The 23380-nt window shown below is 44.3% G+C and overlaps 1 protein-coding gene across 2 annotated transcripts in view; it reads left to right on the plus strand.

Annotated features, from left to right (window-relative positions):
* KANK4 (KN motif and ankyrin repeat domains 4) overlaps positions 1 to 23380 on the plus strand; it is a 594294-nt gene that overhangs the window by 192857 nt on the left and 378057 nt on the right. The window contains exon 2 of one of the 2 annotated variants that reach the window (XM_069232543.1): positions 12066 to 12113. The exons of the other annotated variant lie outside the window; for it this stretch is intronic. The gene's annotated coding sequence lies outside the window, so the exon portion shown is untranslated. The remainder of the gene's footprint in view (positions 1 to 12065; positions 12114 to 23380) is intronic. 2 annotated transcript variants of the gene reach the window in all.

A 23380-nucleotide genomic window follows, 5' to 3' on the forward strand; every position in this document is an offset into this window, starting at 1 on the left:
GCAAGCTTGTGCATCGATCTTCTGGTGATGAATACATGATCGCATGTTTGAATTCACAAACCAAAGAGAAGGCTGCATATTAGTCAGGATGTAGCAATGTAGCAGGTAGGATGGAATACTAAGGATATATCTTTACTTAATCAATGTGTAGCTATAGGGATTCATTAGCAAATAATTGTTTTCTGATTAAAGGAGACTGACGATATTTTCAATGTGATGAAACTGTGAGAGAAGGCTACCAGCTACTGAGTTGACTTGTGCCTCATGGGACGTAGCTTAGGGTGTGATTTAGGTCTTGGTGGAATCATTCCCACCATCGCTGTTCTGTTGGATTTCCTGCCCCCCACCTTGATGGGTCACCTGTCGTATTTAGATGGTGGCAGTCCCATAGACAATAGACCGGAGTCCCGCCAACTCCACCAGAAACCTCTACCTGTGTTGACGGTGCAATTGGATACAGTGGCTGGGGGTGGAACTCTCCTGCCAAGCAAATTATGATGTGCCTTTGCGCCAAGGCAATTGTGGCAGTGTTACCAGCACATCTGAGTTGGCAGAGTGGAAAGGAAATTAGTCAAAACCCACCTTTTTTCCCATTTCCACTTCTGTTTTCTACTGGACATGACCTGCCATTGATGCTGCCACTGAACCACAAAGGAATCACAATCCTGTCATCGTTGGACTCAAAGGTAATTATTAGATATAACTAGTAAACATTGTTTGGTCACCTAACATTAGCTCTGAACCAGTGCAGTAATATACATGGTACAGTAATATTTTTAAATACAACTTGTGACATGCATATAAAACATCTGTGTCAGACATAATTAGAGACACACCTATATGTAGAATAAATTGATGACATACGCAATTTTTATTTTGGTGTAAGTGTTCATTACCAAATTAATCCTTGCACCAAAATAATTACATCATAATTGTAAACTATGTCCATGTATGCACTTTGAATGGGACCTGTAAGTGGAATATAGTGCTTCCAGTTGTGAATTTGAGTCAGTACACATATATCACTGGAACAACAATTTCATTTCAATGACACAATGAACTGTTCTGCAAAACACAATGTGGGACACACTGTGTAAATGTTAGCCACAGGTCATCATACATGTACTCCTACACTCATGTATATTATTTTGGTAATGTAACTCATAGGTGACAGTGAAAAACTTTTGGATGGTACAATTTTCCCTGGTTCTATTTCCCTTCACTTGTCTCCTGCCTATAGTCCAGGGATGTCCTCTTCATAAATGGGCAACTATTGGGCACATATCTGGCACCTCAAAGCTTTTACTTGGGAGGGGAGTGAGGGGATTGGATGAGGCAGAAGGAGCTGGAGTGGATGATGTGGTTGTGTCTATATGTGTGCCACTTGCATGTGGGTCTGATGTTTGCTGTGTATGTTTGGTTGTGTGTTGTGTTGATGCATGCAACATTCAGATGAGTGTGGTTGTTTGGTAGTTGTGGTTCCGTTGTTTGTGGGTGTAATATCAATAGTATGTGCATGTTGTGTTTAGGATGTACGGAGGTGTGTGCTTCCTGCATGTACATGTTGTGTTGTGGTTGTATGGAAAAGGATCACAGTGTGTATGTAGTGTGCCATGCAGGTGGACACATATGGCTAAAGTACATGGGGGGGATGGGTGGGGTTACTTGCATCTTTTCTATAGCCACTGCCATTGTACAGTGTACTTTGGCTCCTGCAACTGCACCCTCTGTCAGCAATCCACTGCCAGAACAATGCCTGTTGAACTGTAACATCTAAATATGGCCAGCTGGAGCCCGCCAGCCTGACGGCTAGGAACAGCACTCGGTTCAGCTGCAATACAACTAAATACGGCGCTCGAAACTCTGTCGACTTTTGGAGTACATGAAACCGCTGCTGCGGCGGGACGGTGGTATTCCTGTCAAGATCTAAATCAGACCCTAAGGCAAGAAAATCTCTGCACTAACCCCATTTACAGTTAAGATGTAACAAATTGGCATTAGCAATTGTATAAAAATTTGTTGATCCATTGGTCCAACTTGTGACATGCATATAAAACATCTGTGTCAGACATAATTAGAGACACACCTATATGTAGAATAAATTGATGACATACGCAATTTTTATTTTGGTGTAAGTGTTCATTACCAAATTAATCCTTGCACCAAAATAATTACATCATAATTGTAAACTATGTCCATGTATGCACTTTGAATGGGACCTGTAAGTGGAATATAGTGCTTCCAGTTGTGAATTTGAGTCAGTACACATATATCACTGGAACAACAATTTCATTTCAATGACACAATGAACTGTTCTGCAAAACACAATGTGGGACACACTGTGTAAATGTTAGCCACAGGTCATCATACATGTACTCCTACACTCATGTATATTATTTTGGTAATGTAACTCATAGGTGACAGTGAAAAACTTTTGGATGGTACAATTTTCCCTGGTTCTATTTCCCTTCACTTGTCTCCTGCCTATAGTCCAGGGATGTCCTCTTCATAAATGGGCAACTATTGGGCACATATCTGGCACCTCAAAGCTTTTACTTGGGAGGGGAGTGAGGGGATTGGATGAGGCAGAAGGAGCTGGAGTGGATGATGTGGTTGTGTCTATATGTGTGCCACTTGCATGTGGGTCTGATGTTTGCTGTGTATGTTTGGTTGTGTGTTGTGTTGATGCATGCAACATTCAGATGAGTGTGGTTGTTTGGTAGTTGTGGTTCCGTTGTTTGTGGGTGTAATATCAATAGTATGTGCATGTTGTGTTTAGGATGTACGGAGGTGTGTGCTTCCTGCATGTACATGTTGTGTTGTGGTTGTATGGAAAAGGATCACAGTGTGTATGTAGTGTGCCATGCAGGTGGACACATATGGCTAAAGTACATGGGGGGGATGGGTGGGGTTACTTGCATCTTTTCTATAGCCACTGCCATTGTACAGTGTACTTTGGCTCCTGCAACTGCACCCTCTGTCAGCAATCCACTGCCAGAACAATGCCTGTTGAACTGTAACATCTAAATATGGCCAGCTGGAGCCCGCCAGCCTGACGGCTAGGAACAGCACTCGGTTCAGCTGCAATACAACTAAATACGGCGCTCGAAACTCTGTCGACTTTTGGAGTACATGAAACCGCTGCTGCGGCGGGACGGTGGTATTCCTGTCAAGATCTAAATCAGACCCTAAGGCAAGAAAATCTCTGCACTAACCCCATTTACAGTTAAGATGTAACAAATTGGCATTAGCAATTGTATAAAAATTTGTTGATCCATTGGTCCAAAGGAAATTTGTTCAGATGTTTCAGGTCCCACTGACCACAGTTTTGTAGTAGATAAAGTTTCAACTTGGATGCCGTTAGCCACAGTGTAAAAGGGTGCTGACAGAGCTGGGATCAGAATCAAAAGATCATGGTCTATTGAGACAATCGGATTATCCTCACAGCTCTGTTTGGATCTAAATCTAGACTGGATCGTGGACAGGCAACCACGGCATCCAAAATATTGTTGTTGAGCTGGTACTTTTCTGTTTGGGTCATCACAGGAAGGGCAGTGATGGGGTGGAGTTTAGCCTCAGTATCTGGATCCAGGTGAAATATTTTAGCAAAATAACACTTAGGCCCTCATTACAATTTCAGGCCTCAATTTGAATCTTTGTGCAAATGCTTTTTTGCACAGGTATCATAATTACTAGCTGTGTGATAATTATCACACCCTCAAAGCTTCCCCTAATAGATTCGGACAGGTCAAACCTGCTGAAACTTATCAGAGAAAAGGCCTGTAAAAGAGGCATAACATGTGGAGTTCAATGTAGTAAGTGCCGAGTCTGCTTGCTATGCCTCATTTACAAGTTGAAAACTCAAAACAAGAACTATTTACCAAATATTGTTAACACCTTACCCTGGGCTAATGTCGTTGACAGATGGGGTAAACATCTCACCCCATTCCACCTAACTTGTAATGAGGGTCACAATCATTTCTTCAAGAGAGGCAATACCACCTTTCAGAGAGTAATTAATAAGAAAACTAATAAAAAAACCAAAAAAAGAAAGGCTTAAAGGGGATATTGAAGTGAATTAGTACATCTGAAGTTATGCAGTGCTCCTCTTGCTTTTTGGCTGACATGAGGATACGAGATAAAGCAGAGTATGGAATCAAACCAGTGACTCTAAATTATGTATTGGACCTAGTCAGATGTTTGGCAGGAATTATCCTGTTTTTTCCTTATTTTTCGTTAATTAGTAAAGGATTGTAGAGACTTTGGGCCACAGTACGAGTCTGGCGGTCACTAGACCTCCAGCCTCGCGGAAGGCGGTTGGAGCCCCTCATCACAACCCTGCCGACAGGGAACTGCCAGCTCTGTCAGGATCAGATGTCCCTGCAGTCTGGAGGTGGTGGTGGTCCTCATCCGCCAGGGCAGCACTGCCAGTGGTTTCATGGTGGTACCACTGCCATGAAAATGCTGGCAGGGAACGGGTGTGGGGGGGCCAAGAAGGGCAGTGCAAGGGCCCCTGTGACCAGCATCCTCGCAATGTTTACTGTCTGCAAAGCAAAGCAGACAGTGAACATTACGAGGATGCTGGTGCACACTGCGCTCTACAGCATGGTCACCGGCTCAATTGCAAGCCAGAGACAGTACTGTAGGCTGTTTCCCGCTAGGCTAGTGGGTGGAAACTCAGGCTTCCGTCCCCTGACCTAGCGTGAAACTCTTCAAGGAGCCGGCCGGGAGGTAGCCTGTATGGCAGCAACTTCTCCGACGGATGTTGGGCGGATGGTTAATAAGCCCCTTTGTGTCATTGTAACAGCAGGGATGCAGTGAATAGGAGTAGCCAACAAGCTCAACACTGGTGTGAAATACAAATAAGAGAGAAAAAGAAGGTGGAGCAATACCATATAGTATGTTCGGTGGAAGCAATATCTGAGGTCTTTTATCAATTGCAACAACGATGGATAAAGAAAGTCTGAGATGGAAAGGGAGCCTGTTCTATGGTTGTGGACCATATGCAAATAAGGCCTATTAGTAAATTTGGCACTTGCCTGCCTTCTAAATCATTTGGAAGTACAGTCCAGTGATGAAGTTATCATATATACTAGTGAGCCAGACATATGGTTGTTTCAGCTAAGAACATTTTGATACTTTGAGAGTAATAGTCTTGTGTTTATCAAGTAATTAGAGGTCAGCCTCCAGTCTGGAGATAAAGGTAGTACATACATAGGTAAGCCATATTTATTGTTTCAGCTAAAAACATTTTAATATTTTGAGAGGAAAAACTCTCCAGTTAAGTTTTCACCAGTTAATTGCTGAAGAGCCCAGATTGTGGTGAGAAAGCTTATCTCCATTCACTTGAGTCATGCTACCTATTACACATTTGAGACTAATGTTATCAATGAGGCTGTAAAGAGGTCAGCAAAGGTGCCAATAGGCCAATCAAACCAAATTGTCTGACCTTCATGTCTGGTGGAAATTCAGAAGCAGAGAGGTAAGTGAGCACAAAGCCTAAGAATGCTGAAGGTCCTAAGCTGGGGGTGACAGGTGAGAAGTAAGGTTGCATGGGCAGAAATAGAAGCAGAGCTAAAAGATATTCCAAGCCAGTACCAATCTCATGTTTGGTAGTTATATGTACGAAAATGGCAGACCTGAAAACCGAGATTGTTTCCTTCCTTATCTAAGGGGAAGAAGATGTTTTACAATGTTATAGTTGGTGGCTAAAAAAGAACAAATTGCCACACTAGGAGCGAGATTAAATAATGACTCAGATACTTATTAGATGTGAAAATGGGGGATAAAATAAAATCATGTGGCTCCCCATAATATTTTATAGCTGGCTGTGTGTTTAATAATCTGCATGAACATTAAGTAGTTAAGATGATTGAACTGGAGGCATAGCGTAGAGCTCGTTTGACAACAGGATGACTGAGATCTGCGTTTTCAAGGAAATTAGCTAAAATAGTTGGAATAGAATATAATGGTATATTTAAAATTTCCTGAGAATGTAAATCAAATCAGTTGTAGAGTGAACTATGGCAAGGCTGCACATAGTAAATAAATCAATGTTGGCAGAGGTCGGCAGCATCATCCAGTGAATACCTGCTACCAGAATGAAGACCTTAGTTGCTTCGCTCTGCTGTTTGTCTGTAAACCTGCACGTAAGTGCATGCCTGTACCACGTAATTTACTGTTAACCAGAGGCAGAGGCCCAAGAACGCCCAACTGTCTCACTTCCTAGAGGAAAATAATGCACTCGAAGCCTCCCAGTCTGGATTCCACAAGAACCACAGCACTGAGACCACCCTCATCGCCTGCACAGACGACATCAGAACCAGAGTGGACAAGGGCGAGACCTTCGCTCCCATCCTTCTGTACCTCTCCGCAGCTTTCGACACTGTATGCCACCAAATTCTCCACGCACGCCTTTTCGATGCAGGAATCCGACACAAGACCCTAGACTGGCTCACCTCCTTCCTCGCCGCAAGAACCCAAAGAGTTTGCCGCCCTCCCTTCCAGTCCCCAGCCACCAAGATCATCTGCGGGTCCCCCAAGTATCCTCCCTCAGCCTCACCCTCTTCAACATATACATGCCCCCCCCTCGCCAACATCCTCCGCCCCCTACGGAATCACCATCATCTTGTATGCAGACGACACCCAGCTTATCATCTCCCTCACCAGGAACCCTTCCGCCGCCAAGACAAACCTACACGCCGAACTCCTCGACCTCGCCAAATGGATGACAGCAAGCCACCTCAAACTCAACTCCAACAAAACAGAAATCATAATCTTTGGCCCCAACAAGACAGTATGGGATGACTCCTGGTGGCCCACTGCCCTCTGACCACCCCCAACACCCTCCACCCATGCATGCAACCTCGGCATAATCTTAGACTCATCCCTCTCCTCGGCCCAGCAAATCAACACCATATCGTCCTCCTGTTTCAACACCCTTTGCATGCTACGGAAGACCTTCAAATGGATTCCTTTAGAAACAGGAAAAACAGTCACCCATGCCCTCATCAGCAGCAGACTGGACTACGTCAACGCCCTTTACGCTGGTACCACAGCCAAGCTTCAGCAAAAACTCCAGTGAATCCAGAACGCAGCCTCACGTCTCATCCTCAACCTCCCCCACCACAAACACATCTCTGCTCACCTCAGATCCCTTCATTGGCTGCCCATCAGCAAAAGGATCATCTTCAAAGTCCTTATCCACGCACACAAATCCCTCCACAACACTGGACCAGCCTACCTTAACGAACGAGTAAACTTCAACACACCTACTCAACTTCTCCGCTGACCTCACCCTCGCCACAGTCCCCCGCATCCAACTCACCACCTCCGGCGGCTGATCCTTCTCCCACCTCGCCTCCAAGACCTGGAACTCCCTCCCCACCAACCTACACAAGACCCAGGACCTCCTAACTTTCAGAAAGCATCTCAAGACATGTTTTTTTGAGCAGTAAATGGCAACCCTTTCCTCCCCTCCCCTCAGCGCCTTTAGACCCTAACGGGTGAGTAGTTCGCTTAATAAATTTTTTGATTGATTGACCGGATTACAATTATGTGGCAAAGAGTAGCATACACTATGGGCCTTGTTCACAAAGGTAAATTTAACGTGTAGATTTACTCACCTGTAAATTTACTCCTGTTCCAAGGCATGTCTACACTATTTTGCTATTAAGCATATTTGAGTATAGACTTACACTTACGTGCAGGATTACACCTTTAAGGCTGAATTTTTAAGTGTAAAGTTAGTGCTAGTACCTTTTCACACATAAGTTGAGATCTCAATCAACATAGCAGAGATCTCCCTATGGAAAGTATAAGGAAAGAAATGTAATAAAGCTTACTAAATTTGTCTTTAAAAATATTTTCTTTGTAAAATATAATTGTAATATACATTAAAATATTTATTGTTTATTCTAGAGCTCATAAAATAAATTGTTAGAGCACACTAACTTTTAAAAATAAATTGTTATTGAATAATATAATTGAAATATATTCTTGTATTTTATAAATATTAATTTTTCAATAAAAAATAAAAACACCCTCACTAGCATTTTGTTTTTTTTGTTTATTGAATTTTTACACATAATGACATACAATAACATACACATAAACAGGTCCCCTCGTCTTAGCAATAGCAATATAATATGATGATCCTTCTCATCTCATCGCTGCCCCAAATAGCAAAAAAATAAATTGCAATAACATGTCTCCCAGTAAGCGGCAATATCTAGGGGCACATCCACTAGTCTCCTCATCAGTCACCAAGTAACAAGGTCATCAATGTCAGCCTAAAAGAGGTTCATAAGCAACAGAGAGATTTAGCGAAGTATAGCAGAGGGGGTAAAACAACAGAGAACATACCACTCTAATAGGCAGGTGGAGCACTGAACAGATCACACAAATCCGTCTCAGCAGCATAGGAGCATACCTAATCCATGGGAAGGGGGGGTGAGTCTCTCACGTGGGCAGCTCCAATCATATCACTTACACACTACAAGCCACCAGGTAACTATTAAAGGGGGCCCAAATATCTCTGGGGCGAGACCCCCCAGGCATGAGGTCCCAGAAGACCACCAGCTGGTCATGACAGTAGGCAGCGTCTTGCAACCATTCAGATCTGCGCGGAGCCCTCCTCCTACCCCAGCACATAGCAACCCTTCTTTTACCCAGCAGCAGAAGCAGACCCACCAAACGCCTGTGCGGCCCCGGGATCTCATCCACACATCCGAGTAACCCAACCCTGGGGGAAAGAGAAAGCTCCAGATCAACCATGATAGAGATAGCTTGCCAAACCTCTACCCAGAAATCATGTACTTCCGCACACTCCCATGCCAGATGCAAAAAGCCCGCATCTGGAGCTCCACAGCGGGCACAGCGCGCGTTTGAACGCAGGCCCATAGAATGAAGCCCCTTGGGTGTATAATAGAGGCGATGTAGGAACTTAAAGTGCAGCAGTCGCAGCCTGTAGTTCGGGGACAGCACTCTCATATGCGCCCAGCACCCACGCCATACAGCCACAGTAATGGGTTCGCCCAATTCTTCCTCCCACGCAATTCTGGAGCGCTCCCCAGGACCATCTCTCTGCTCTTGCATACAATTATACAGCTTGGTCACCAGCTTGTCAGGGGACCGTGCACTGCAGAGCACCTCCAAAGCACGAAATTCTGATGGGGCTCCAGGTGGATTAAGAAATCGGTCTCGCAACATAGCTCTAACTCGAAGAACGCACAGACGCTGCAATGCCGTGCCCTCGCAGCCAGCCAGAGTATCCGAGACGTCCAGGAGACGTCCGTCCTCCAGCCAATCTCCTAACACAGTCAAGCCAGCAGCACGAAGAAAACTACGCACCCCACCGTCTCGAAACATCCTAACGTCTGCAACCGCCATGACAGGGAGCGAGGGGGCAAATGGAGCAGTAACTCAAGATCGTCGTCTCAGCGCCTCCCACGCTCTCATGGTGCATGCCACCGTATCTATTCCCGTGGCCCGGGACTGCACCTGATTTCCAAACATACGCACCAAGCTATCTGGCCACACGGAGTCACTCTCAGGCGCCAAGTGCGGCATATAACGGATCGGGTTCATCCAATAATACGCAAAGTGAGCCTGCGCACAATAGTAATAAAGCTCTAGGTCCGGAGCAGCAAGCCCACCCAATTCAAACGGCAGTGTCAGTCTTTCCCAGGAGATGCGCGGCTGCCGCCCCGCCCACGCCAAACTAATTAACGCGGATCGCAACTTCCGAAGGTAGCCGCCAGCAAGATGGAGCGGGAGATTCACAAACAGGTACAGGAATTTAGGAAGCACTACCATCTTAGCTATGGCAATACGTCCAATTAGCGAGAGAGGTAGAGCGCGCCAGATCTCAACCTTTTCCTCCAACCATGCCAATGCAGCGTCGTAGTTAGCCCAGCGCAGTTTATCAACATCTCTGCACAACTGGATACCCGAATAACGCACCGGTCCCTCTGTCCATTCCAGAGGATATCGGGAATCAAATTGCGTCACACTGGGGGTTATAGGCAATATTGTCGATTTCGACCAATTGATAGTGATTCCAGAGAGGCCACCAAAACGCACAACTTCATCTAATAAGATATCCAAGTTCCGATTGGGGTTCTGCACATATAACGCAATATCATCAGCGTATAACGAGATCAAAACTGGGCGTTGCCGAAACTGCAAGCCTCTATCGTTGTGTCTCTGTCGCAGCCCCGCCGCTAAAGGCTCCATAGCTAAAAGGAGGGGCGACAGCGGGCACCCCTGACGCGTACCGCGCGCAATTGGAAACGCGGCTGACACACCTCCATTGAGACGCAACCTGGCGGTAGGAAGAGTGTATAATAGACGGATCCACTTCACAGAGCGAGCACTGAGTCCCACCCGGCCTAACAGCGTGAACATATAATCCCAGGCCAAAGAGTCAAAGGCCTTGGCGGCATCACATTATCTCCATCCCCCAAAAATCCTGTCACTGCAAAAAAGGTGCGCAAATTGTGACTACCAGGGACAAAACCGGACTCGTCCGGCAACACCAGCCGAGAGAGAAGAGGCTGCAGACGCGTCGCAATCATCTTTGCCAGAATTTTATTATCAATGTTTATCATAGAAAGAGGGCGATACGAGTCGCAACGGGTCGGGTCCTTCCCAGGTTTCAGAATTGTTACCAGCAAACCCTCCCGTAGGGAGGCCGGAGGCGACCCCACCTCCCGGGATTCCATATACACCTCCAACAAGCATGGGGCAAGGATATCCACATATTCTTTATAAAATGCTGGGGAAAGGCCGTCCACCCCTGGAGATTTATCCCCTGGCAACCCTCGGATAGCCGCCGACACCTCCTCCACAGTGAACGGTTCATCTAGATACGCCCTGTGCGCCTCCTCAAACCAGACCATAGCGATATCCTCAAAGTAGGCCTGTATCGCCTCCCCACTTGGGCCTGCCGGGGCTGCGTAGAGCAGCGCAAAGTAATTGGTGAACACCTGCATTATATCATTGGAGCCAGTCACGCTACCACCACCGTTGTCAATAACCTCTGTGACATAATTACTGGCCCAAGGCCTACGAAGCATGCCCGCAAGTGTTCGCGCCTCCTCATACAAGGAAACCTCGCGTTGAATTTCAGCAAGCACCTCACTCGACCAGCTGGAAGCCAGCTGCCTCTCCAGCTCTACAAGCCGACTCTCAATATCCGCCATCTCCCGCCGCATGGCCTTCACAATCCCGTGCTGTTTGGAAAGACACACTCCGCGTATAACAACTTTGAATGTCTCCCATACGGTACCCACTGAGTTCACAGATCCGCGGTTTTCAGAAAAAAACAGCTGTATCGCCACCCTGACCTCCTCCCGAAAAACCTAGTCTCGTAACGCACCACTAGGCAATCGCCACATAGTCATCTGACGCAGCTCACTGGGTATCAGTAGCTCCAGCTTCACTGGTGAGTGGTCCGATAAGGTGCGGGGGAGGTGATTTACCGCACTCGTCCAGACCTCCACGTCTCTAGTGCTCAGCCAACAGTCTATACGAGACCAGCTGCTATGTACATAGTTCAGACACGTCCCCTCTCTCACACCCGCGTGCCTCCGTCTCCACAGATCCACCAACTCGCCACTCTGCATTACCGCCGCCAGGGACTTTGCCGCCGAAACGTGCTGTATTCTAGCCACACTCTCGCGATCCATCTGAGCGTCCAAAACCACATTAAAATCTCCACCCCAAATCACTGCACCGGCCCCCAAGGGCTCCACAAGTCGCCACAACTCCATGAAGAACTCTGGGTCATCTACATTCGATTTTTTTGAACAATATTTAATATATTTATTTACAAGTTGTGTTTAATTAGTGTAAATTAATTTTTAATGTTTAACAAAAGTTTAACCGTTTTCTTTAAAATAATATGTTAACCATTTTTTTACATAAAAAAATTTAGTGATTGATTCTGTAGAATTTTTATAAATATCATTTAAAAGTCAAAACAAGTTAATTATTGTGATATTATTCCCTATGGAGTGTTATATTAAGTCCCTATCTCTATTATTTTCTATGGGTGTGAGTAGCGGTACCTGTGAGTGACCACGTGTTTCCAGACTTATACCCAGGCTGGGGTGAGTACATTTACTACTGCTGTGTTACTTTTTGGACTGAAGTGACTTTAGACATGTGGTTTCTGAATAGCAGTGGTTTTGTAGATGGGTGTTTGTAGTAACATGTCAATCCAAAATCCCCTCCCTACTCCATAAACCCCTCCTTAAATTTCCCAAACGCCTCTCACTTAATAGTATTCTAATTTTTCACCCGCTCTCCTGGGTCTTTTGGCACATTCACAACAAAAACATATTTCTAGGTGTACAGAGATCTTGACCACGTTAGTGGAGATCTCTACACAGAAAACTTAGAAGAGGTGGAGATAAATCTCATCAAGCCTCGGCTTGTGAATAGCATTTCGAAGTACATGAATAGTAGAAATGGTAGCGGCAAGATGGAAAGGAACTCCATCCTTCCAGCACCACTCCTCAATGACATTATAAGTGTTCTTGGACATTGGAGAATACATATCAGTGGGAAAAAACCAGGGCCCATATTTATGAGAAAGTGGCGCATCAGAACTGATGAGCCACTTTTTCTGCACCCTCCTACCGGCACCTAACTACACCATGGTTGCACCATATTTATAATATGGCGCACCATGGCGCACCATGGTGGTCGTTAGTACAATAGCGTCAACATTTTTCATGCTATTGTGGTGCTTTGCTACACTAGCATAAAAAATGTTGACACTAATGTAGCAAAGAGCAAGGAGGCCTATAGGTTTCTATGGGTGCCTCAGTTTAATGCCTGCTCTGAGCAGATGCTAAAAATGACACACAAAAAATGGAACAGTCAAATCTGTTCAATTTCACTGAGGCATTTTTGCAGCCCTCCTAGCGCCGGAATGCCCCCCTTGCATACATTATGCCTGGCGCAGGCATATTGTGGCTCACAGGGTTACAAAGTAGCGCAATGCATGCATTGCGCCACTTTGTAAATATGGGGCCGGATAAGACCATTTAGCACTACCTTAGAGTAAAGAAAATGACGCTAAGGCGGAGCTAAGGCAAAACAAGGGGCTCCTCAATATACCCCTTGGTATGTTGCATCGGTAAAAATACCACCTCAAAACAAGCATTGTCAAAGCCAGTAGGTCTCACTTTTGCTACAGATTGGCTTTTCCATTTGTTTAAGCCATGCTATTCATGTAATTTTGTAGGCACAAACACAAAGCGCCTTATTTAGAGTTTGGTGGAGGGGTTGCTCTGTCACAACTGTAACAGATATCCAGTCTACCGAAATATAAATCCCATAGGATATAATACGATTTATGTTTCAGTGGACGGGATATCCATCACCATTGTGACGGAGGAACCCCGCTGCAAAACTCTAAACCAGGCCTTAAGTTAATAAAAGAAAAAAAGTAGCATATGCTGATGGAGGGAAAGCAACATGGGGGTTGTGAATCGAGGGAAGAAACATGGAGAGCACAGTGAGGATGGAAACTGAGTGAGAGGCAAGCGGGGTGGGTGTAAGCAAATGGATGAGAAAGTGCCACAAAGAGCTGGGAGTAGCACATGGGAAATAAGGAAACACAGGTGGGGAGAAGCACAGGAGGGAGAGCACATCATGGCGGGGAAGGAAAAAAGCACATAGGCAGAGAACGAGCAACACAAGTGTGCTGCGGAAGCGAGTACATGAGGGAGACAGCTGAAAAACACCTGCACCCTTGTGGAGTGCTTAACCAAAAAGAAAAAAAGTAGCACTTGAAACATTAGCAGTGGCAGGGCACAAGTAATGCATCCATGCACCAGGGGAGAGCCAAATGCAAGAAGAGAAAGTAAAACCCACAAAAGCTAATGAATAACAAGCAAGTAAATTAAAGTGACAATCAAGCCGACCAATACTAATCAATGGGCGGGGACCAAGCCCTTTGTAAGCTGACAATACATCTCACAACAGACAGCGCACATACTGACAAGTAGTAAACACTGAAATGTGACACAATTTAATAATAGCTATTTCCAAGATGCCACTGGAATTGATTGTAATTTTCCTTAAGACAGTTTAGTAGATGCTTATACCCCAAAGCCCACATGCTTCCAAATTGATCTAGTGAAAACCATTTGTAACATGGGAGCTTGTGAACTTGAGAATGTGTGCTTGTGTAATGTAACTGGTGCTCATGTTAAGTGCTCTAGTACCTTCGGGTCGAGTTTGTGTTATATAATACCGCAAAAAGTTCCACTCGAAAGTTCTATTATGGTATGTCACACATGTACACATATTTTCACTGTAGGGAGCTAAAATCTGTACCAACATATGTTTTCCAATTATTGTGAAAATGTGAAATAAAAAGTCTACAATCCTTTTTGCCAGGTCAAGCACATTTTGTCTATAGGACTTTCAATTACCTTAATGAATAAGAACACAGGCGCACAACCGCCAATATTTCTGTAAAATTCACTGCCTTTGACTAAAGTGCTTGATTTCTCAGCGAGGATCCTCTTGAACACAAGCAGCGCTTTCTATTGCTCGAGCTTCCTGATTACTATTGAATTCCGGTGTATTTTTCAGTGTAATGCTGGCAGTGAGCGTTTCTATGGCAACGGGGATAAGATCAAGCTCAACCTGAATCTTACTATAAACAAGAAGATTTATGATTCGAAAATAGCAGTACGCAACGTACACTGAGAGGGGGAGTTCTCTTGAGGAATGTGGCTGCCCTTGCCTTTGCAGGAAGCTAAAGGCAGCTTAGAAACTCATTCTTGTGGGCCCACAAAAAATAGGAGGCAGGCGTTTGTTTCCTTCATGTGTCGCATATCTCCCTGTCACACAGCCAACCACCCAGCCCTCAACTAGCAGTTACTACAGGGCCGGCCTGATTGGTGGTTTATACAAGAGAGTCATGCGAGGGGGACAGCACATTTTTAGGTCTAACTACAGAGAGCTTCAGCTGTGTGGAACGTCCTCGTGGGTACACAACATACAATATACAGCATTCAATATAAGGAGAGGGTCTGTTAAGGCTCCTTCAGCCACTGATTTTGTGTGTTGCCCAATGACAGATTTAGCAGTCTGTTGTTGAAGAACTATTGTTTCTAATCATTGATATTTGCCAAAAGTGGGCTTTGGGTCCGCTCCTTGCTTTTGGTTAGATGGCTTTCTCGTCTATCTCTGTTCTTTGCTTCTTAATTAGTGACTTTCCCCCTTATTATTTGTTCGCCCTCCATTTGGAGCATTTTTTCTTTACTGTGTTCTAATTGGGTTACTTGTGTCCTTCCACTACTTACATTTAATCCCCCCCCCCAACCCCCACAGCTATTCCATTGCTTCCCCCAGTGGCTTTTTAAAAACTTTTTAACTCTCCTGCTCCTCCGTTACTCCTCCTCCCACCTGCTGCTCTTGCAACTCGCCGACGTTGACTTTCTCCCCCTTAGCTTCAACAGCTACTCCATTGCTCCCCGCACCTCTTTCTCACATTCTTGTTTGAACAAAAATTTGAAGTTTTTAAAGGGTCTGGAATCTACAATTTGTTAAAGGGCTTTTGCATGTGCTTTTGTGCATATATTTTTAATTTCCCAATCCACCGTCGTAAAACAGTAAATAACAGCAAGCAGTGGCAAAGCCAATAGGTTTCACCTTTGAGACTTGATGGCTCTGCCAATACCTTTTATTCATGTTGTACAGCATTGCCAGAAGCAGTACAGCATGAACAAAAGGGAAAAAAGTTGTGATGATGCAGGTGTTTGTGACCACACCATTTTGTTTAATGTCGGTGCCAATTTTTTTTAATTACTGATCGAACATGGAGTAGCACAAAAGAGCTTTTACCTAGAAAGAGTTAAGGCCCGCAGCAATTTACTGCCTGGGTTTCGTAAAAAAAGGCAAAGAAATGAAAAAAAGGGTCAAAGGGGAGGTATCAATGGAGGAGTTGGTCAGGGTAGAAGGTTGACAGGAAGAAACGTACATAAGAGAGGCAGCGAAGGTGAGGGTTGGGGGAGACATGCATGAGGGTGAGAACAATATGCAGGAGAAGCACTTGAGTGAGGGCAACAGGGAGCATGGGAGGAGGGAAGCACAGAGGTAAGAGAAAGCGCCTTAGACCGTGGGGCTGGAGAGAAGCTCATGAATGAAAGAGGACAACCGGGCGGGGGAGAGAATCGCACAATGGAGACAGCTGGAACACACATGCACTCTGATGGAGTGCTTCCACCAAAATACATTCGTTCCCTAAAAGTGAGTAGTGGAAAGAAATAAGTAAAGAGGCTATGCTTCTGGGGAGAACCAAGCACAAGATCAACATGCCATCTAAACTCCTCTGCTGTTACTCGCACACATACCACGCATACTCAGAACCAATACTAGAAGTCGGGCCTTCTCCTACTTCGTTCCTAACGCCTAGAACGACCTGCCATTACACATCTGAGCCTTTTCTTTCTTTCCCATGTTCTACAATAGCTGAAGACCTGGCTCTTCGATTAGTCCTGCTTAGCCTGGGTGAGGCTAGATTTACACCTGCACAGCACCTGGATACCCTACCTGGTGACAGCACACTATGCACATTCCCATACATAACAACATAACATAACATAACATACATAACATAAAATAATATAACATATCAATCCATCAAATAAGAAGCAAGCAAATTAGAGTGACAATAAAGTCAAACACTGGTAAGCAGTGGGCAGCCTTTAGGTCCCTTGGTAATCTAATAATAGGTCTTTAGCAACAGGGGGGCTTCTGCTTTCTGGTAGGTTCGATCTAAAAATAAGAATAGCCACATGCATCATGATGTATGCATGTAAAGTTTTATTGACTCCAGAAATGGGTTACTCAATGGATCACAAATGACAATTTGGAAGGGGGGTGCTGTGGGTGCCCCCTCCAAATTGCAATTCCTATCCATATATCAATCTTTTTCTGCTGTAATAGTGGTCACAAACCATTTACAATCAACCCTGAAGTTTTGAAAAATTCAAGGGATCCTCTTTGGACTCGGTCTCCTTAGTGAATTGGTCTAAAATGTTCAGGGGGAGTAGGCAATGACCGCTTCCAGCTCTCACTGAAAGTTTCTGTTGAAAAATCCTGTTTATCAGCTGTCAGAGGCATGGGGGCCTGATGCTATGAGTACATAGGTTGGCTTGCAAATTCAGGGCCTGATTTAGATTTTGGTGGCGGGGTTACTCCGCCACAATGATGACGGATATCCTGTCTGTCGAAATATAAATCCTATTATTTCCTATGGAATTTATATTTCGGCAGATGGGATATCTGTCACCGTTGTAACGGAGTAACTTGTCTGCCAAAATCTAAATCAGGCCCTAAGCTTCTGGTTGCACATTCTGGTCATTTTTTGCATCCAGAAAGTTTATACATTTGAGCCCAGATGTAAGAGGGCCTTGCGCCATTCCAACGCAACATTAGTGTAATTTCTTTTACGCTAATGTGGCGTTGGAAGGCCAAAAATGCCACGCCATTTTACAAAGTGGTGCAATACTTGTAATCCCTTGTGCCACTCTAAGCCTGCGCCAGGCATAATGTATGCAAAGAGGGGCGTTCCGGTGCTAGGGAGTCCGAACAAATGGCACAAAGAAATCTAAAAGACTTAATTGCCTCATTTTTATCTGCATTTTTAATGCCTGCTAATAGCAGGCATTAAAGGGAGGCTCCCATTGTTTTCAATGGGCCTCTTGGTGAGTTGCAGGATTAGTGTAAAAAGAAATGTACGCTAATCCTGCAAAGCACTGAACTAGCATAAAAAATGATGACGCTAGAACCCCTGACTACCACATGGTGCGCCGTAATTTAAATATGGTGCACACATGGTGGTGTTAGGGGGGCACTAAAGGGCGCAAGAAAAGTGGCGCAGCGCTAAGTGCAGCACCACTTTTTACAAATCTGCCCCTTGGTCCTTAATGAGGTTGAGAACAAGAGAGGGACCACATTAGCATTTTTTGAATGCACAGCAAGACACAGGTTACCTTCCCCATCACTTAGCATTTTAAATCCAGTATATGGAATTGTTTTAGTTTTTTAAACTTTTGCATATCACTTTGGAATTCACAATTTTGTACACAGACCTGTGACAACTAACTACACAGATGGTTCTTCCAGTTACTATGCTACAGTTATTTGTCTTTTAAATGCGGAACCAGTTCTTCTGTGAGTGCGGGTTTCTGCATGCGTGCACTGAAGGAAGAAATAACATTTACAAAAATCACTTTTTTGTGCAGCGGAAAACATTGCGTTGGAAGTTTATACAACCAGGTATTTCTGCCAACAGCGTTCCTCACTAAAATTAGAAAAAGATGAAAACCGCTTCTGGTTGTTGTCATCTGTTTAATTGACCATTCTAGTTTGTGCATTGGGAAAGTAAAAACGTTTCGCATAAATATATATGTGTATATATATATATTTATATATATATATATAATTCGATTATTTGTCATACAAACCAGCCACTTTCATGCAAAAGATACAACAACCAATTAATTTATAGCAAATATGTGCTATTTTCTTTTTAATGTTATTAATTATATTCATAGGGTTCCGTGGATCCTTCCATTGTCTTCTCTGTTGTGGGATTGTCCTTAAAGAATCTGGTAGCTTTCTGATTTTGCAGCATCCGCCAGACTGTAAATTCATTACTTTTCTTCCTGTGTATCCCAAAGTAGCAGAAACTCTGCCACAAATAGTCCCTGTGAGGAATTAGAAGCATGTTGATTTGGAACAAAATCTTTTCTGAGGTACTCTGCAAGCCAGTGCACCCTCCGCCTGGGCCTCTGATTTTACATTAGCCCTTTAAACAACAATAGCTGGAGGGAAATGAATGAGGAAAAGTCCTACTGTAGGCTAGCCAACCCACTGAAGATGGGTAAATATTGTTAAAGGTCGCAGACACTGAAATCTGCTTGAAAATGGCCGAGGTGTGATTATCCAATAGGGCTCCAGTGCCTGAATGATGCTATTTGTCTCTGCTACCCCCTGTGAAATTGCTTGCTCTGGTCTGCCTATTTGGAGGGTGAAAAGAGGTGAAACTCTTAATAAAAAGAAAAACATTGAAGTCCGAAAACTGCCTCTAGAAATACTGACAACCCTTGGTTGCACGGAAATTATCCCCTAGTACATCCCCCATTCCAGCATTTTGAATGAGGCAGGGACCAAGTATAACATTTCTCTCCTTGGCAAATAGAAACCTGCCACAGCTCTACTGATTGCTGTTTGATTTTAAGAATAAGTGGAACATTGGAATGTTGCGAGCTCCATTGAAGACAATAGAATTGTTCCCCGCCTATAATTGCTGGTGTAAGAACGGAGGTCCAACATTACAGTGTTTTATGGCTTGTATATTGTGTTTTATGTGGATCTTCATGTGAGGTCCGTATCATAAAATAATTGAATTGAATTACAGTGTTTGTCTTCATGTTTCTCCCTTTTTAATTTAGAACATTCTATCCATCATGGGTGGAATTTTGCCTATACTTATAGCCCTTTCTGCATTAGGATGACCTAAGACGGCTTAAAACAAGAAGGGGCACTGAGCAAAGCAACATTTTAGAAGACCCATTGTTGGGGAATGTTAGAGATAACGGACTAAGTCAAGAGACGTCTCTTTCTAAACACAGAATGACCCCTAGACCTCCGTTTTCAATAAATGACTGAGTTCATCCTTCTCATTAGAGCAATTCATTCCTTAGAGACCCACGCCACAAATTACTTATAATTTCCAGAATGGCAAATCTGCAAAGGAAAGTTAGATAAAGCAAAGATACTGGGTGTGGGTAATGGGAAGATGAAGTCTGTTGCACAATCAGTTGGGTAATACCTTTATGAATCCCTGTGGAAATCGCCAGCATGCACAGCTGTGGACAAGCCTTTTCTCAGGTCTTACTGTCGCTGATTCTTGAAAGAAAGAAGGGCTGCGGGGGCATACATATTCCCTTAAGAAGCATATAGCATGGCGTCTTATCATGGCTGAAGAACGACAGTGTTCCTCCACTGCACTCTTAGTTTTTTATTCTCAGTTAGAAATTTTAATACCATTTGCATGCTCACAAAGTAATCCTCTGTCCCAGGGTGTTGAAAGAGTTATTCTAAACCTGCTATCTGTCAGTGACTGATAGATAATGCCTTGGATGCACAATTTGATGCCCCATAAGTGGCTCCACTTCCAATTATAAAGAAAACACATTTAAAACATGCTTTCTGTATTATTGAAGCATTTTTCTTCATTATTGTAAATATGTTCGTTTCATCTCCAGTGTTAAAATATATTTTGCACTATTCCAATATTTTAATCTTTCTGTCAAATTGTCTTTCCTCACGGGGAATTCTGATCAGATGTTTTAAGTGAAAACTAGCAAACAGAACCCATATTACTCTTGTAATTGGTTTCTGATGCAAACAAGATACACAACAAAATATGTTCACCAAAAAGGACATGAGTATAAACAAGGCCTCCACATAATCATTTGCAAAATAAATAAAAGAACAAAATTAATATAATTGCATAATTCAATAAACAAGAGTTATGACTTGCTGCAGTTTTATTCCGGTGTTCCCATGGTAATGATGGATAACCATTATTTATAATTTATTGTAACCCAGATGCGTCAGCACACAATTGGTTAGAGTATAAATGATATAATTGGCAGAGCACAATTTAGCTGTTGTGACAGTGTCAACACTAGAGTGCAAACGTGAATTAGTAAACCTCTATGTTATGAGCGCCGACCCATTCCCATAGAGTTTATACACCAATATATATGGAAATAAGTGGATATTGTTGATTATTAGGACATTTCGAAGTACTGTGTATTGAAATCACTTGACTTACACATAGTACATCTCTTGGTATGCCATCAGAGTGGTAAGCTGTGCATACCGAGGAGACTGCATAAGCGCCAAATGGATATGCACCATAGATATACCTTCACTTTCCACGTCAATTCAACACTATCAAAGTATTGGAGAGACAGCTTGGGTATTATTAAAAGAAGAAGAAACTGGAGCCAATTTTTCTTTCTTTTGGAATTATTACACCTTGCACTATATCATGGTTACTTCTCTTGCTATAGATAGGTGGTCTACAGTGCTACATATAAAGGAGCTGCCCCCCACCTAAATTTTGAGAACAATCCTGGGCTCTCTCCCTCCTTTTTGTATAGTTTATTCTGCACTGTAAGCCTGAAAGGGGATTGCTTTGATATATAGTGGGTGATCCTTGTGTCTGGAAAAATCTAGCTCTAATGAGAGCAAAACATATGTTTCAGGGATTGCGTTTATCGATTCCAGGTTGGCTTGGATGGTATTTTATCTAAGCTGCAATAACGTGCCTGGAGTGGAAAAAGGCTTTTGCCATTCTTAAGCCTGATGTGGATGGCACTATCTAATCCTATGCTTAAAGACTTTGCTACAAAAATAGCAAAAGACTTTGGGCTTCATTACGAGGCTGGTGGGCTGACTGTCGGCCCACCAGCCCAGTGGAGAGGAGACCGCCAAAGAGCTGGCCCATTACGAGATTTATACTCGCCAGACCAGCAGAAACCTCTGAAATCAGTGGAAAAAGTGCAGCAGGATTGGCCTTGGCTCCTCATGGTGCTGAGGCCAATTTTGTCACACAGAAGGTGCCCCCAGCACCCTCAGAATGCGCAATCTGCCATAACAGACAGTGCTCATTCTGAGGGTGCTGGGCAGGAAGGGCCCTTGTGGCTCCAGCACTATGTTTCCTCAAGCCTTTTTATGGCAGAAACTGGACTCGTGATCAGCACAGCGGCGCTGAACTCAGTGCCGCCATAGCTGAGCACGATGCTGACTGCCACTAGCCAATCAGGAACTATGTTCCTAGCGGGGACAACAGTTTCCCAGCGGTCCAACCGCCAGGGTGGTGATGTGGTGGTCGGACTGCATGGAGTGCAGCAGTCCAACCTCCATCGTGGCATTGGCAAGCCTCAGACCGCCAATGTCGTAATGAGACCCTTTGTCACTTTTCTAGCTGGATGGCAATATGCTATCCCTACAGTTAAAAAATATGCTAAAAAAATACATTAGAGGTGAGCAGTTTTAGACTATTGGTTGTGTTGGGAAGTGTTCTAAAAGTTGAGAACCATCCAGGGTCTCTCCTTTTGTTTTTCACATATTCTAAATTACTAAGACCATACCTCCCCTCACATTTTTAATAGTCTGCTTTCATGCCTGCATTAACAACCTTATCTTCAGAAAAGACTTTAAATTCAACAGCTCCTATTCCCAAAAATGCTGGTCAGGATTTCCTCAAGTTTATCTTGAATAAAAAATGTTGGCAGTGCAGATGTCCTTTCGAACTCTGTGGTGATGCTTCTGCTAATTGTTAGTGAGTTAACTGTTGCTGTTGGTGTTACAAGTGCATGTTTCTCTTTGCTTTTCAGAAGGTTTTAATTAAATGCACCAGGAAGATATATGAGAACTCATAGGAAATGTGTCCATATTTTAGCTTTGCACATCACTAACCATAATTTCTATGACAAAAAAAGAACTCCCTCGTTTTGTTCATTTGTAGAGGAAAGACTTTAAGGTTTAAAGCTTTTATTCCTTCAGGACTGCTTCATGCGTACCACATGTTTGTCACAAACATAGAATGTTAGCTAGTTGTTCACTATAACACTGTTGGAAGCTGCAGTCGAACACTGGGAAATCAACTGACAGGCTGCAGTTGCTGATGCAAGTTATTTTTGCTCGGAATATAGACTTTATTCACACATTAATGAGGAAGATAGTTTGAACCTATATAAAATGCGCTCCCATTTTAGCGCTTGGGGAATCTTTCATAATATCTATGTGAAAATCATGAGAGAAACCGCTTTCTCACCAACATGGTTCATCGAATCCCAGACAAGAGACAGTGGTGGTCATTCTGACCCTGGCGGTCTTTGACCGCCAGGGCGGAGGACCGCGGGAGCACCGCCGACAGGCCGGCGGTGCTCCAATGGGGATTCCGACCGCGGCGGTAAAGCCGCGGTCGGACCGGCACCACTGGCGGGGTCCCGCCAGTGTACCGCCGCCCCATTGAATCCTCCGCGGCGGCGCAGCTTGCTGCACCGCCGCGGGGATTCCGACCCCCCCTACCGCCATCCAGATCCCGGCGGTCGGACCGCCGAGATCCGGATGGCGGTAGGGGGGGTCGCGGGGCCCCTGGGGGCCCCTGCAGTGCCCATGCCACTGGCATGGGCATTGCAGGGGCCCCCGTAAGAGGGCCCCTACATGTATTTCACTGTCTGCTGCGCAGACAGTGAAATACGCGACGGGTGCAACTGCACCCGTCGCACAGCTTCCACTCCGCCGGCTTGATTCCGAGCCGGCT

Source organism: Pleurodeles waltl, chromosome 4_2, assembly GCF_031143425.1.
Source record: "Pleurodeles waltl isolate 20211129_DDA chromosome 4_2, aPleWal1.hap1.20221129, whole genome shotgun sequence".
NCBI lineage: Eukaryota > Metazoa > Chordata > Amphibia > Caudata > Salamandridae > Pleurodeles > Pleurodeles waltl.